This window comes from Phlebotomus papatasi, chromosome 2, assembly GCF_024763615.1.
Source record: "Phlebotomus papatasi isolate M1 chromosome 2, Ppap_2.1, whole genome shotgun sequence".
In the NCBI taxonomy this organism is placed as follows: Eukaryota; Metazoa; Arthropoda; class Insecta; order Diptera; family Psychodidae; genus Phlebotomus; species Phlebotomus papatasi.
The window spans coordinates 1228103-1243907 of NC_077223.1; the positions used below are offsets into that span (position 1 = coordinate 1228103).

Below are 15805 nucleotides of genomic sequence, written 5' to 3' on the forward strand. Positions count from 1 at the left end.
GTTAATGAAATTTTAGTATGTTGTAGCCCAGTCTAGGACGTTTCCAAAATGGTGCGTATGTGCGCTGTGGTTTCAATAGAACCGGAGATATGAGGGGTCAAAGTTCACGAAATTCAAAAAATCATATCTCCGGTTCTATGTGACCGATTTTGATGAATGAGGGCTTAAACGAAAGATCTCACCAAATGCTACAACTTTCTAGAATATTTGAACTTCGTGGGACCAACACCAGGGGCGCCACAGTCGAAAAACCAATTTCAATATCACATAACCTCAATTATCTCGACTGTCGCTGAACCGATTTTGATGATTACTTCAACATAATTGTAGAGGACATTTGTCTCTACATTTCGTCCATACATCATTTTCCGCTCAGACTACGCTATCACTCCGATTTTGCCGTTTAAGTGTGAAAAAAATGATTTTTCCCATAAAAACGCTTTGAAATCACTCAGATGCCAATTTGACTGCCTCTACTCCACCAAGACACTTAAAATAGGGTTTTAAATGGAAAGTCCCACAAAATACAACAATTCTTTGAAATAGTTGAAGCTCAACAAATGACTACTTGGGGCACTCTGGATGAAAAAACGAGTTAAGAAACAAAAAACCTCGCTTATCTTGGCTTCTGAGTAATCGATGAGATCAATGTTCTATGGGAAAATTATAGAGAACATTCTGGTCTACATTTCACCCATATATCACTTTTCTGCCAGTTCATCCAAATCCTTGATATTTTGGTTTAAATACAAAATTTGTATAATTTCACGAATTTGATTCAAGATAACTGAATGGCGTCTCCCAACTTCAGCTCTAAATCGAATTTGCATGCACTCCGAGCTAGCTCACGTTAAGAATCTCACCTACATAAGCCGGTTAGGATTATCTGTCCCTTTTAATTAAATTTACAAGAAATTTGTCAATAGCATATGGAAGTCATCTACTTGACTCTGTGGCAGTTCCTTGGATATTTTCAATGGGGGGAAAAGAAAGTTGGTTTGATGATGAAAAGTGTGAAAATTTAGCATTGTGAGGCTTCGCCATTCATGTACAGGAACACTGAACTCGTTAGCCCGATTCAATTGAAACTTGTGTTATTTAATGGGAAATGGGGACAAGATGAGTTGGAGGGTGTTTTCTGAGGGGGAAAAAAGCTCAGTGTTGAGATAGTTAGAGACATAAAAGCTATACTTTGAGGCATGGCGAGAAGACGAAAAAAAAAAGGAAAACAGTGAAGAACGACGCGTCATTCAGGCGTCGTCAATAAACTCTTTTGGTATGTTTTCAAATGTATGAAAAGTGGTTAGCTGCATTACGCCCTTTCAGTGTTTCATGCCATCGATCGATTCTCCGGATGAGTTAAAAGGTTAAGAGAAAATTGCACATTGAGTGCAAGAGTACAGTTTTTCATAGAGATAATTGACTTTTTGCAATTTCATTGGTTTTGGATGCCTAGGCACAAAGAAGAAAAGCTCCACCATGAACGATTTCATGCTGAATTAGAATTATTTCTAATTAAGCTGCGGCTTTTAGGAAAACAATCCACTTTGTTTTGCCTTAAGAAATTTGTATTTGTAAAATTATTTTGCTTTGTTGGTCGAAAATACCAGTTCCGGAATATATTAGCAAGTAATTCAGCAAATGAGAACAAATTTGCATCTCTTAGACTTATGGCCTAGTTCGGGAGTTTTTTGTGTTTCCTCTATGAGATTAAAGTTGTACCAATCTCACCCTTAATTAGAATTCAAGATTGAAACTTTAAGGAAGGATTGTAATAGTCTGAGAGAGGCTTATTATGATAATGACATAATGAAATTCATTTTGATATTCTTTTAAAATTCAGTTTTCAGCTTTATTTACATTGCAGTGAACAACACTGAGAGTGAGAGAAATCCGAAAAAGTTAAAATAACATTCCGGAAATGTTAATTTAACCCTGCAGTATTGATCCAAAATCGGTGTAAATATTACCCATTTTAGGTGTATTAGGGGTTAAAGTTACCCCTTTTCATGGTAATTTTACCCTTAAAAAGCTGTAAAATTAACATTAAAAAATGTTGATATATTTTTACACCTTAAAAGTGTTAAAGTTATGAGGAAAAAAAGTTAATACCACCCTCTTTTTTTTCTCAGTGAAGGAAAGTCTTGATTATTCAAAGGGAACTAAAAAACAGTATTTTTTTAACTCGAATTCTCAAACGAATAAAAGATTTCAACTTGAGAACTGAAAGATTGAGAACAGTCGTCAGCGCCATTCGCGGGAGGTAATACTGCCCTCAAGCGGAGGAAAATTTTGTCAGTGTCAGTAAATTACTGGAAAATTCTTTGCTTTATTTTGAGAAATATTTCTTTTCAGTTGAATTTTATTAATTTTTTGTGATATATAGGGTGAAATATACTAATTTGGGGTAGTGTCTAATTCGGAACGGTGAGATTTCCTAACAGTTTCAGATTGCAAAGGGTAAAGAAAAAACAACGAAGAAGTACTCTCGAATGTAACCATCTTTGACCATCGGAAACAGTTAGAAAATCTCAAAATTTCAAAATAGTCATGATTCCAATTTATCCCATTCGACTTGCCGAAATGCATTTGTGTGCAGGTGTTTCGACTTGATGAAAATGATTTTTTAAGTTAAAATTCATGTTTTTCTCATAAATTTGTAAGCTAAATTATTCACTATAGGGTGGAGTCTACATTTATGGATGCTATACTCTTATGGACAGCGTGAAAAAATCTTGAGTTTTTACGTAAAACAGATTTCGAAAAGCTATAAAATTATTAGTTTATGATGTAATTAACACTTTTTTTGATTTTTCGAAATCTGTTTAGTGTAATAACTTAAGATTTTTGCGTTGTCCATAAGTGTATATAACATCCATAAGTGTAGATTCCACCCTACTTTATTAAAAAAATTATTGTTTTACTTAGTTCAAGATAATAAAATAACGAGCATCCTGGAAATTAAGACTGAAACTGTTTTTACTGATATTTCCAGATTTGTTTGCTTTGGAATCCATTATCCAGCTCCAGACCACTACCAAATTTATTTTATCAATTTAGATCCAAGATTTATCTACATTTATAACAGGGTACATAAAATCGGTTTTAATATATTTAGAATGGTTCAAATGGGACGCAGATGGCGCTGGATAAAGTTTCTATTTAACAATGCACTCACTCGTAATTTCAATTGACTTGCAAGACAAGAAAGATTTATTAGATCTAAATGAAACTTGGCAGAGATTTGTATTAAGAGTGCTACTAAATATTCAATTTTTATTTAAAATTCTAGAGTTTATTTAAACATACTTTTAAGCGAGCTTTTCACACAATTTAGGGTGACATGATAACTTCTTTTCGATAGTGTCGACTTTTGTATCTGAAAAATTTAAACGATAGCTGCACTTTTTGTAGCTAATAGGGGAAAGGCTCATAATTTTGACGAGTTTCTTATTTTGAACACTTTGAGGATAAAATTGGACACTAAAAATAAATTGATTAAAATAATGGATTTTTATTCAAATATTTGACGAATAATGAATTCTATCTAAATATTTGTTCTTTTTGGAAGATTTTAACACTAAATACGTTAAATTTTGAATATGATTTGAGTTAAAATTGCTTTGTTGAAAATTCAGTGTGAGCAATTGCTTACGAGAAATATGACAGAACTTCGTGTTTATTTCAGTCTTATTTAGCTGTGGTGAAGTACTAACAATGTTTCTTCGCTTTTTTTTGAGTGATATTATTGAATATTCATTGAATATTGTGTTGATTTAAGTTAATGGTGATTTGTACATTTGACCTGAAGTGAGATTTGCCTTGTGAATTATATTTTTCGTGTGAAAAATGGGAAATTTTTTAAGACATTTACCAGTGAGGCGATAATCCTTATTTTGGACAGGTGTTTTTTTCACGAAATTTCGTGAAGTTTTAGCTTTTGGTATGACTAGGTTGGACAAATGCCTGGAGAAACAAAGGAGCATCATCTCTACGAAAGAGATGTAGCGAGAAAAGCCTTGAAAGGCTCCCAGGCTAGGGAACGTGCGAATTCGCACGTACTTGGAGCACCGAAGTCAACTCACTTTAATGAATGATATGGAAAGTTTCCGGGCTTCTTGTGACATTCTACGTTTCCCTTACATGAACAGGAAGAGGACTTGGTAAGATAGGTTCATGAAATGAAGAACAATGGGCATCCTCTGTTGAGGGGGATTAGCTGTCCAAATTTACAGCCAAGTTGTCCAAATTAATAACCAAGTTGTCCAAAATAAGAGTCAAATTCACCTCTACATATCAATTCATTTTTTAACGTATTAAAACTAATTTTAGTCAAAATAAGACGATAAATAGCTTTCCAAGTGTCTAAACAACCCTTCTGAAAAGAGAGTAACAAAAAAAGTAAATTAGTATTGAAAATATCTTACTTCAAACTTGGAACATCGATGCTTATATGCAGACTGTCCGAAATTATGAGCCCTTACCCTAATATTTATTTTAGTGGTCCTTTTCATAAAGCTTGCAATATAGATTAATTTTTAGTAATTCAATTGAGCAAAGTTTAATGAACTTTTAGTGCATCAGTGTATCACTTAAATCTGGCTTTGTTCATAAATCCCTGCCTATAATTATATTAATACGTAAACTTAATTTTGATATATCACAAGGAACGTTTTATTGTAGGTTGATGTGTTAAATTGAATAATTACTGCACAATAATTCCCATGTAATTCCTTAGGCTTTATCATTTTCTTCACTGTAATCTCTCTTTCTGATTGATATGTAATCTAAAATCAATGAGTCTATACCATCCCCTAACATCTCTATCTTAGGAAAGGCGCTAACTCATTCAATTGCCTACTTCCTCTTGAATCAAAACGCTTCAGGGGGGGTAACTCTCGTAATCTGCGAAGATGAAGTGTTCTTAATATTGTAGAAGCCCAAATGGAGGAAATACCAATTCATTTAGTTATAACATCCTCTTCTTCGTGGTTATATAATTGCTGTTATTTATGGATGGTGATAGGGCTTGAAGATAATGTATTTGAAATACTTTCTCGGCCAAAATTCTGCGAAACCTATTTATATACATAGTTTCTTTTTCTCGTGGTCACTCATGCCAGAGGTGGTTGAGTACTTTATAAACATGGCTCAAAGGTCACCACATTGAAGATGGGTTTTGTTTCGAAGTGCAAAAGTGAAAGAAAGCTTCCATTTTCAAAGCTTCAGAGTACTATGAGATTCTGGCAATTAATTAAGCATTTAGGTTTCTTCATATTCTCCACTTTTCCCATTATTTCCTCATCCTTTTTTTCCGAGGATTTCCTTCATTTTCACATTTCATGTATTGGGAATTAAGGAAGTCTGTGTAATGGAAGGGACTATTAATTACACGTATAAATTACAATGGGTAATGTACCTTACCACAGAAAAAAAGGTGAAGATCAAAGAGAATTAAAATTGTCAGGAGTTGGAGGAGAATGATGAGAGAAAGTGCTCGAGGCACAACAATTTTCTCGGGTTGACCTCCAAAATAATGTTCATGGACAATTTTTTTTTCTCTTTTCCATTTTTCTTTCTCTTCTTTCGTTTCCTTAGAACGGAAATGGGATTTGCAAAAACCCTGCAGATTGACTGTATTATTTTATAGCTCCACGGTTATTGCTGCAGAATAAATAAATGAATTGATTGAAATAAAATTGTGATTAATTTGCAATTTTTCCATTTTATGTAAATTTATTGTGTTTATTGATTATTTATTATGAAAAAAATAATTCGATAATTTTATGGGATATATTTACGAGAGGCCTAATGGAAGCAGAGAGACTATAGAGGATTTTTAAACAGAAACTGCATAATTAATTTCAAAATGGTGTCATTGAGAAAAATTTGGATGGTATTTAGGCCTCTATAGGCATTTTTCTTCAGGATCTACTGTTTTGAATTTTTACTGCTCGAAATCAAAGAGAAAACAGTTATATAATACACTTTGTTTCGACTTGTGACACGGCTAGAGGCCAAACGTTAGCAGACATCGACTTCCGGACTTCGTGGACCCCCCATAAGTCAATATGTCCTACCCCTCCAAAACCATGTTTCCTCGGTTTAATTCGAAAACGACTATTACGATTTCTTTCATTTTCGAATATGTTTTAGAGGTACTCAGCGAGCACAGGAAGCTAGAAAAGACAGCGTTTTCAGCAAAAATATGCTGAAAACGCTTCCTTTTTTATAGCTAACCAAGAGCATGACGTTTCCTATGTTTCCCATATGTTTCTAGCGTGCCGAGAAAACTTTTGAGTTTATTAAGTGTTTTCTGTCATTACAGAATGAATAATCAAATAATAAAAATACAAAATAAAAGCCCATTTAATAACGAATACGCAACCGAAAACCCAAAATTGGCAACCTACGTAGTTTTGGAGATATCTCGTGAGATATGTACGAAAATAGGAAAAAATTTACACTAAAACTGGAAGCATTTTTCAGAACTAATTTCACCCCTCTGTAGCTAACTGTGCTCGCTGGGTAGTCAAGGTGAAATTTTCGTTCTTGGACACCTATGTTCGAAAATCATTTCGATATCGAATTTTGAATGACCAAAATTTAACCATAGAATTTAGAATTTACTACCTTATGGATAAAAATGGATCGACCTTACGGATAAAAATATTATTTTTGCTTTTTCTCAAAGTTGAATAGTTATATTATGTTACTGTAGTGACTATATTACGGAAATAAAAATAAAAACATTATTTTCAGTGGATTAGTCATAAACGATCCAGATAGCGAAGCGCCCGGATTAGCATACTTGACTATAAACTTCTTTGCATAATTAAGAGATATTGAATATTTAGTTAATTTTTCTTTATATAAGATCTCTGTCCATATAAACGCCGCGGGACAATGGGCAATATTTTTATAAAAAATGTTAATAATATATTATATTTAGTTCTGCTGTTTTTAAATTACACAATTTTAGCTGTGTTTCAAACTTTTCCGTCATAATACTGAATCTTTAAATAATCGGGAAACTTTAAGGAAAAAATGTTGTGCCCTTTCTCTCAGGACTTGCAAAATTTGCAATATTTAATAAGCTTCGGAATGTAAAATGAGGCATAAGATATTTAATACCAGGGACTGACAAATAGACACACATATGGGTGATTTTGCAATTCCGAACAATTTGACCCATAAATGTATGTACTACATAGCAATATTCAGGTGATTTGCGTCAATACATTATCTGATAGAACAACCTAATATATTGTGTATTTGAGATCGTCCTTATATAAATTCAATCGTGTCCTATTAGAATGACATTGTGCAAAATTTACTGAGTAAAATAAATATTTAATGCGAGCTTGTTGTTTAATATGCAAAATGTGAACTTTCTAATCACATTTTTTATTGCATTTAATAAGGAGGAACAATATTATCTAACCGTAGATTAACTTGTTCCTATTTTAGGTGGTCAATAGTAAAAGTTTACTTACCGTGTGTCTGAAAGAATACTTTCAAGATGTACCGTAAAATTTGTGTATCAGCTGCGCTCAACTAAATTATTGCCATAATTGTATTACCAATCATCAGGGTGTTATCAGCATTATACAGTAACATTTTAAAATGACTTACACTAATTTCTGCTAGTATGCATTTAAAAGTGTAATTTGTGACACAAAAATTACACGTTTTTACATTTAAAAGTGTAAATTGACTGAAATTTACACTTTTGTACACTTCCAAACGTTGGAGACATTTTTTTTTACTTGCGATATTAAATTTTGAATTTCTGCGGAATTTTCACAGAATTTCTGCGGAATTTCCACAGAATTTCTGCGGAATTTCCACAGGATTTCTGCGGAATTTCCACAGTATTTCTGCGGGATTTCTGCAGATTTTCAGAATAAAAAAATCTGATACAGATATTCCGCAGAAAACAAAATTTCACAAAAGATCAGAGCATGTAATGACTGTGTTTTGCAACTCTACACATTGCAAAATTTCATTGCGAAATACGAGAAATCAAAAAATTGCTTCGCAAATTTGGAAAAACTTAAGAATTGCTTCGTGAAACTTGAGCAATGCAATTCAACCCATAAAACGCTAAAACCGCTTTGCGATACTTAAGATAACCGGCGATGATTGCTTTGCGAAAGCTGAAAAACCTAAAAGTATCTCAAAACCCTGAGAAATCCTAAAATCGCTTCGTTAAAAATTAGAAACGCAAAAGTAGCTTCGAAAAACCTAATAATCCAAAAATTGTTTCACAAAACCTTTGAAATTAAGAAATAGGTTTGAAAAATCCTATAAACCAGAAACAGAAAAAATAAGAATGAACCACCCCTTCCCCTGGCAAGTTGACTCTTTTATATGGAGCTATTTGAAGCCAATTTCCTAAATTGATCTCGGACTCAGCTCACAGTGTCCCGATGAAGAAATGTATTTAAACGAAAATTCAGTATATTTAGAAAAAAAAAACAATTTCCTGGATAATATTGATTTATGGGGAGGGGGGGGGGGGGTCGACGAAGTTTGGAAGTCGATATCTCCACTGAGCAAACGCTACGATTAACTTTGTTTCCTCCTACTTTTAACACATTTTAGGTATAAAAATATATCACCATTTTTTAATATTAATTTTACACCCTTTTAAGTGTAAAATTAACATGAAAAAGGGTAACTTTAACCCATAATACACCTAAAAAGCATAATATTTACACCGATTTCGGATCAATACTGCAGGGTAAAATTAACATTTCCGGAATGTTTTTTTTTTAACTTTTTCGGATTTCTCTCAGTGGGGGGTTGGGTTTAACTGTAAGATTCTCATCAGCTAGAGGTAAACTTGGTATATGTCACATGGTTTTAATTTTTTTTCAATAATGTTCTGATGTCTCTCAAAGTGCCAGAAACATTATTCACATTCCCAAGGTATACTGACAGGTATCATGAATTTTGTATGAATTTAATTAGTTAAACTTGCTTATCATGAGATATCTCTGGGGGGTAAACTTTTTTATTTGTTTCTGGTTATGTACAGAAGTTAACATAGAAGTTGTTTCAAGTAATGTATAAATATGATCCGTAGGGTATCTCCTTCAAAGTTCACGTTTTAACAAATTCCCATCGCTTAATTAAGTTTTAGCCAGCTTTAGTGTAAGGGTAGTGCATGGTAGCAAAGAACACATTTTCTCTGATGTAGAATATGAAAGTCATATGTGATTTAATTCATGGAAGGGCGATTAATGTGCAAATTATCTGACCCAGAGACACCTTCATCCATATTAGGATAGTAGTACTTCAGAGAGATGCAACGAGAGTTTAAAAATTCATACCGTATATATTTACATTCATATTCAAGGATTTATTTTTCACACAAAGAGGATTTTCCTGTTTCATGGATGTTGATTTCAATTTAAATAAAGTTCATTAAGTATGAGTAAAATTTAATATTTTAGACGTTTGCGAGACAGAAAGATAAAGGACGGCGGAGAATGGTAACTTTTTAGGGATTTCAGTCACAATGGAACATATATTTGATCTATTTATAGCAGAGCTTTTGTTGGTTTTTGTAATGTCATGGAATAATTAGTGTCATGCATCAAACTGATTGCACTCTTCTCATTGTGAATTTTGCTTCTGCAAGCTTAATTTATCATTACACAGCATCGTTGACTTGGTGAGAGTTTGCGGTGTACGAGAAGTACAGACAAATGAAATCTGTCGAATAACAACGTTCAGCGTCGTCAATAGGGGTTGACTGATTTTAAAACTTGATATATTTACACAAGTGTCAAACTTTCGAAATAATACCTGTTGTTTCATAAACAATTAAAATATATGTTTTCCTGACATTGTACAACAAAACCCTTACTGGTTAACCGATAAACAATCAAAGTAAAGCTTTCAATATTTCGACTTTCATATTGCTTGAGTGATGGAACACGAGTTTGTTGGCAAATTTAAAATGAAATTCTAAAAAGAATTGTTATTTTTGAGGGAAGTACCCAATTTTTTTATCGATAATTCTGTAATTCTCAGAGTAATTGATTTAACAGTAGCTTATAATAGATGTACGGGAGTTATTTAAGATTACCAAATCGTTATAGGGTAAGTGTGCCAAATTTCGGCATAGTTGCATGCAAGCGCCAAGGTCCTAAGTTTAAAATGCAATATTTTTATTTACAAATTGTTTTTTTCGTTATTTCTTTTTTAAGAAGTGTTGCTTCGAACCTTGTAGACAGTTTATCATCTTTATGTTCTCTAAAGTCATTCTTAATACATTTTAAAATGAATAGAAATGTAGACATATCTTTGGTGCCCTTTCGGCCACTTTTATTCTCATAGTTCCTTGCCCTTCCGGAATTCTTTCAAAGTCTTTTTCACATCATATCGTTCATCAAAGCGATATATTTTGTTATTTTTTTGTATTGTATAATCTCTAGGGTATGCAAAAACTAAAAATTCATGGAAATTTGAGGAACAAAAATAGTGGCCGAGATTGCAAGCTGGCCGGAATTAGGTACACTTACCCTATTTCTTTAAAATTACCGTAAGTGTGGGTGACTTTGACCCCCTGTTGTCCGTAGGCTTTTCTTTAATCCTAGGACGTTGGTATTCGCCGATCTGTTCTACCATGCTAAAATATATAGGGATATGTTATGTATCAAATAGGATACAATGGATACAATAATCTGCAAACGGATACTTGCAATTCCAGTACTAGTCAATAAAATGTAAACATTGATATGCTGAAAATAGACTCCGTCAAAAAGTTATCTGAAAGTCTAACTCCATAAGAGGATTCAGACGCTGAGAGGAATCTAAAAAAGTTAAAATAACATTACTGAAATGTTAATTATACCCTGCAGTATTGATCCAAAATCGGTGTAAATATTATGCTTTTTAGGTGTATTGGGGGTTAAGGTTACCCTTTTTCATGTTAATTTTACCCTTAAAAAGGTGTAAAATTAACATTAAAATTGTTGATATATTTTTACACCTAAAAAGTGTTAAAGTTATGAGTAAAAAAGGTAATTGCACCCTCTTTTTTTCTCATTGGAGTAGTAAATTACCAATTCCCTAAATCTATCCTAAATTGATCTGACTAGAATAATCCATTACGATTTTGCTAAATATTTTCATAAATTTTTTTTTAAACTATTTTGTTCCTAGGAAAGCATGATTTATGTCATAAATGGCATAGATAGTCTTTTTAAAGCTCTATTAGAAAGGTATTTCAAATACAAGATCTACAAAATGGTGTGGTCACCATCTTGATTTGACGTCTCTGTCCGCCATTTTGAATAAATGTCAAAAACTAAAAGTCAATCGATTGAGTTGAAATTTTGGCTGAAAAATAAAAAATGTATTGAGATTTGCAAATTACAATTAAGTCTAAATGATCAAGGATTTAGGATTAGAGCATTGGCATTCATTGGATGGGATTTGAAATTAAATTCCTGGGTGTTTCTGTTTAAGAATTTTCCATTTTTCTGTATGCATTATAACTTATAACAAAAAAAAAAAAGTAATGGCCTCAATTCTAAGATCAAGATCAAGAAAATTTCAAGATTTTCGTATTCTGAAATCAAAAAATCAAGATCAAAATGTCTGTCAAATGTCTTGGAATCTTGAAATCCAAGACTCAAACCGTGTGGATATCAAGATTTGCAAGATTTCAAGATGTCAAATTTCTTGTTTTCTTGAAATAATTCCAAGAACCTTTCGGAGGTGCTTGGAATTTTCAAGATACCAAACAATTTGAAGAGTTTCATACGGAAATGACTATTGATGAGGAATTTTTAAATAAGAGACAAACAGAGAATTATTTTGAAAAATACTGTGTTTGACCTTTTAATGTACATATCGAAGTTCACCACCCTGAGGATACCTGCAAAATAATCACATTTTGCATAAGTATTTCTTGGTTTATCGCAGGTCACAAGTTTCGTTTGTATTTCCTGTACTCCCGTTTATGGCCTCTCATTTATTCTTTAATACGTCCTATAATTAATTTTGCTAATTTATATGACGAAATTTCATCAAATTCAACAGGGTAATTAAAATATTCGTCAGAAGTGACGTTTCGTTAAGTGTGGAAAATCTTAACATCTTGGTTCTCAGCTAAGACATTTTAAGTTCCACAAATACAGTGGGACCTCGATAGAGTCAACCCCCGATAGAGTCAATCTCCATTAGAGTCAACAGCTATTTTTTTTACTCTAGGAACTCCGATAGTGTCAACTTGGATCCAAATTGACTCCGATAGAGTCAACTTTTCTTGTATTTATTGAACTATTAATATTATATGATTTTATTATGATCTTTTCGAAATAAAAACCAGTCTTATTGTGTATTAACGTAACAATTTGAACACAATAAAAAATATTTATGTATAAGGACATGGTAATTTTGTGATAAAATTCGTAGGTATATTAACCATGTAACCATTTTCCAACAAAATAATTTTATTTACGTGATTTTAAGCTTTTTGACCGATTGAAAGCTCTTTTGTCTTTTCTCTCTTGTCTTAAGATTTTTTGATTAGGTCTATAATCACAATGTAAGGAATTTTATGAATGAATAATATTATGGCAAAAACATAAAATATGAACCCGAAATACAAATAAGAACGTACAGGATTCTAGATTTTTTGAGTATAACATAGTGAAAAAACTTTTCTAAATTTATTAGAATTTTTAATATGTGCATGATAAACGATCATAAAAATTACGCTTCTAAAGGAAACGTGTAAATTTATTTTAACTTACATTCTTAATTTAAAAATCAGTATCTTAGAAGAAAATTTGGATCAAAAACAAAAATAATGGCTCCGGCACACCTTTTAGAGCAGGAAAATTTCATGGAGTCGAAATTCGCATCCCTTTCTTTCTCACATGTTTTGCATGTGACTATCTCATTCTTTCTCATACCAAATTCGGTTGAGAAAATTTGAATTTGGAGTGATATTTAAGAGAAGAAGAAGAGTGCAAGAAAATGAGATAGGCATATGCAAAACAAGTGAGAAAGAAAGAGATGCGAATTTCGACTTCACGAATTTTTTTTGATCTAAAAGGTGTGCCGGAGCCATAAACAACAGAAAATTATTTTTTTTTTAAGCAAATTCATTGAAAAGAAATCGCCTGTGGGGTATTGAAATATTCTCCATGCATAATATCATTTCGTGCGTTTTTTTCGGTCCTGAAAATGTGTATAATCCCAGGACTGAGTGTAATAAAAATATTCTTAAAAATCATTTTTTAATCTCCAACTTTTGGAAATTTAATAACACGGATTATGACCTGGATCTGAATTTATTCCTTTTATAGCTTCACACTACGTTTCGGGGATGAAGCTATAAAAGGAATAAATTCAGATCCAGGTCATAATCCGTGTTATTAAATTTCCATTAAGTATAACTGACCGAAACCTTTCCAATACTCCAACTTTTGCCTAAACACACGACTTTTTTTGGGCCAGAGGTTATAGAATTTATGGATTAATTTAATAAAATATTCTACTGTTGTGTTGAATTTATCAATAATCTAGTACAAACATAAAATAATACCCCCTTACATCAAAATTTCACATTTTAAATAATTTTTTCGGACTTCGATAGAGTCAACGAATCCAATGGAGTCAACAGGCGTGGAAATAATTAATTGACTCTATCGAGGTCCCACTGTACTTCACGTCAGAATACGAAATCTTGATTTTGGAAATATTTTGCAGCTTGAAATTTTGATCTTGAGTTTGGTCTCAAAATTGAGACCAATGTTAACTTTAATAATCAACTTTAATAAAATTAATTGCCAAATTTAAACTGCATGAGCTATACGATATTAATGATTTTAGTTGATATGGAAAAAATCATCCTTGTTGCCAGATAATTACAAAATCGAACAGATAGTATAAGCTATTCAACCAATATTCTTTTTGTGAATTTAACCTTAAATTGAATTAAATATTTAATGAAAATGTGCCGTCCTGATGTTAAAATAAATACTATTAAAACCTTGAATACAAATTTATGTAATTTTTCTTCTTTTTTTTTCTTTTCAGGTACGTTTCATTGGTTATGTCTATAAAAAGATAGTTAAATAGGATGTGTACTTGAGTAAAAAGCTATTCAAAGCAGTATTATATTGATGTCCTATTAGCGAGGGTAAGTTCCTGATTGAATTAACTTGTATTCTAGGTATTTTCCCTGATAATAATTGAGTTGTAGCTGAAAATAATTTAAAATTCAATGATAGCATTCATGTATTTCCACTTTTGACGTCACTATGAAAACCACTCAAGCATCAGGGTTGAGTTAATTTTCTCATTTCCTATACCTTTTCCATGGACAAAAAAAAAATGGATATAGAAAATATTAGTTTCTTTTTCTGGTAGAAAAGACATGGTCATTGTCGGGAATGGAGGTTAAAACATTCATTTTGTTTCTGACTGATGGGTGGGATAAGTACACATAAAAGGGCTGAAACAGCTTTAGTCGTGGAGACGCCTGGTGAGCTTTTTGCCTTTGCCTTTTTTGCTAGTTTTTCTCTATTTTTTTTTGTTGTATTCCATTGGCCCGCCAAAGAAGTTGATCTGTGTGTTTTTCTCTCTATCGACGTGTTTTGTTCACTTCCTGGATATCCTTTTGTATCATTGCCATTGTCCTTTGGAAATGTATTTTATGTATGTGAGGATGGGGGGGGGGGACGGGGAAATGGAGTGGTAAATGTAGGACAAGTAGCATTTTTACAGGTGAACCAGAATAAAAGTGTAAAAGAATATTTTCTCACGCTTGAGGCTAGACATGATCGGAATGGCTAGGGAGGGGGTTTTATATGGGAGCCTAAGGGGGATGGTATGAATTTTGTGGAAAGAGAGAGGCTGTGTTTGGGGGGAGATTAAAAAAGAATAAAAGATAGGGAAGACTTTTAAAGGAGAGATACATGTGGAAGAAGAAAAAAAAAAGTAAAAGAACCAGAAGAAACCGAACTCCCGGGTTCAGCCTTATTATGTCTCTTTAATAGTCTAGTGTTTGCGCAAAGTCATGCCCCTATTTTTGCGATGGGGACACCAAATTCTGGGGTATGTTTGGTTCATTTGTGCTTTCAATCTAAAGCTCAGACTACCGAGGGAGATGGTATGATGTGACTCCATGTGGCCTCATTTTTGAGGGGAAATTGTGTTGGTACATCAAATGGGGATGCTGCTCCACAATAAGGAGATTCCCAGGCATGCGATTCATACAGATTTTTCTCCGCAATATCCCATCTTCTCCATCAGAATCACCACATCTGTCCCACTTGCACTCATGGGAGCTTTTGAGCTTTTTACTTGGGAGATGGTATAAATAGAAAAGGATATCAATAGATTTTGGGGCGCTGTACAACTTTTTGTGGTCCATGATAGATTTTTACCCCTAAACCATCTCAGTAGAGTGCTGAAGTCACACTACGAGTGATTCAGATAGAAAATTCTCTGCTCCGTTGGATGGTGAATTGTTATAGGGCTTTCAATTTGGGGTTGAAAGCAACATAGAGAAGAAAAGGGAAGAAAATTTGCAAAATTCTCCTAGTCTGAGGGTGAGATTTGTGTGAAAATGGAGCTTTTTCAGTGTTTAACAGTGTGAAAAAGTGATTTATACCACTGGACAATTGAGTGTTAGGCCCAGAGAAGTGCAAAAAGAGAATTTCCACGGCGGAAAAAAAATACATGACACTCCTGAGCTTTGGTGTTTTTCACCACAAAACCCCTTTCGGAAAAAAAGTGACAGATGGGATTACAAGAAAGAAATCAGCTGAAA

At 33.0% G+C, this 15805-nt stretch overlaps 1 protein-coding gene across 6 annotated transcripts in view; it reads left to right on the forward strand.

The window, feature by feature from the left end:
- Nucleotides 1-15805, forward strand: part of LOC129802080 (solute carrier family 12 member 4) — a 215325-nt gene that overhangs the window by 86408 nt on the left and 113112 nt on the right. The window contains exon 1 of one of the 6 annotated variants that reach the window (XM_055847640.1): nucleotides 14846-15584. The exons of 4 other annotated variants lie outside the window; for them this stretch is intronic. The gene's annotated coding sequence lies outside the window, so the exon portion shown is untranslated. Of the gene's footprint in view, nucleotides 1-14845; nucleotides 15585-15805 lie in introns of those variants that run through there. One more of the 6 variants, XM_055847643.1, reaches the window with a different exon arrangement.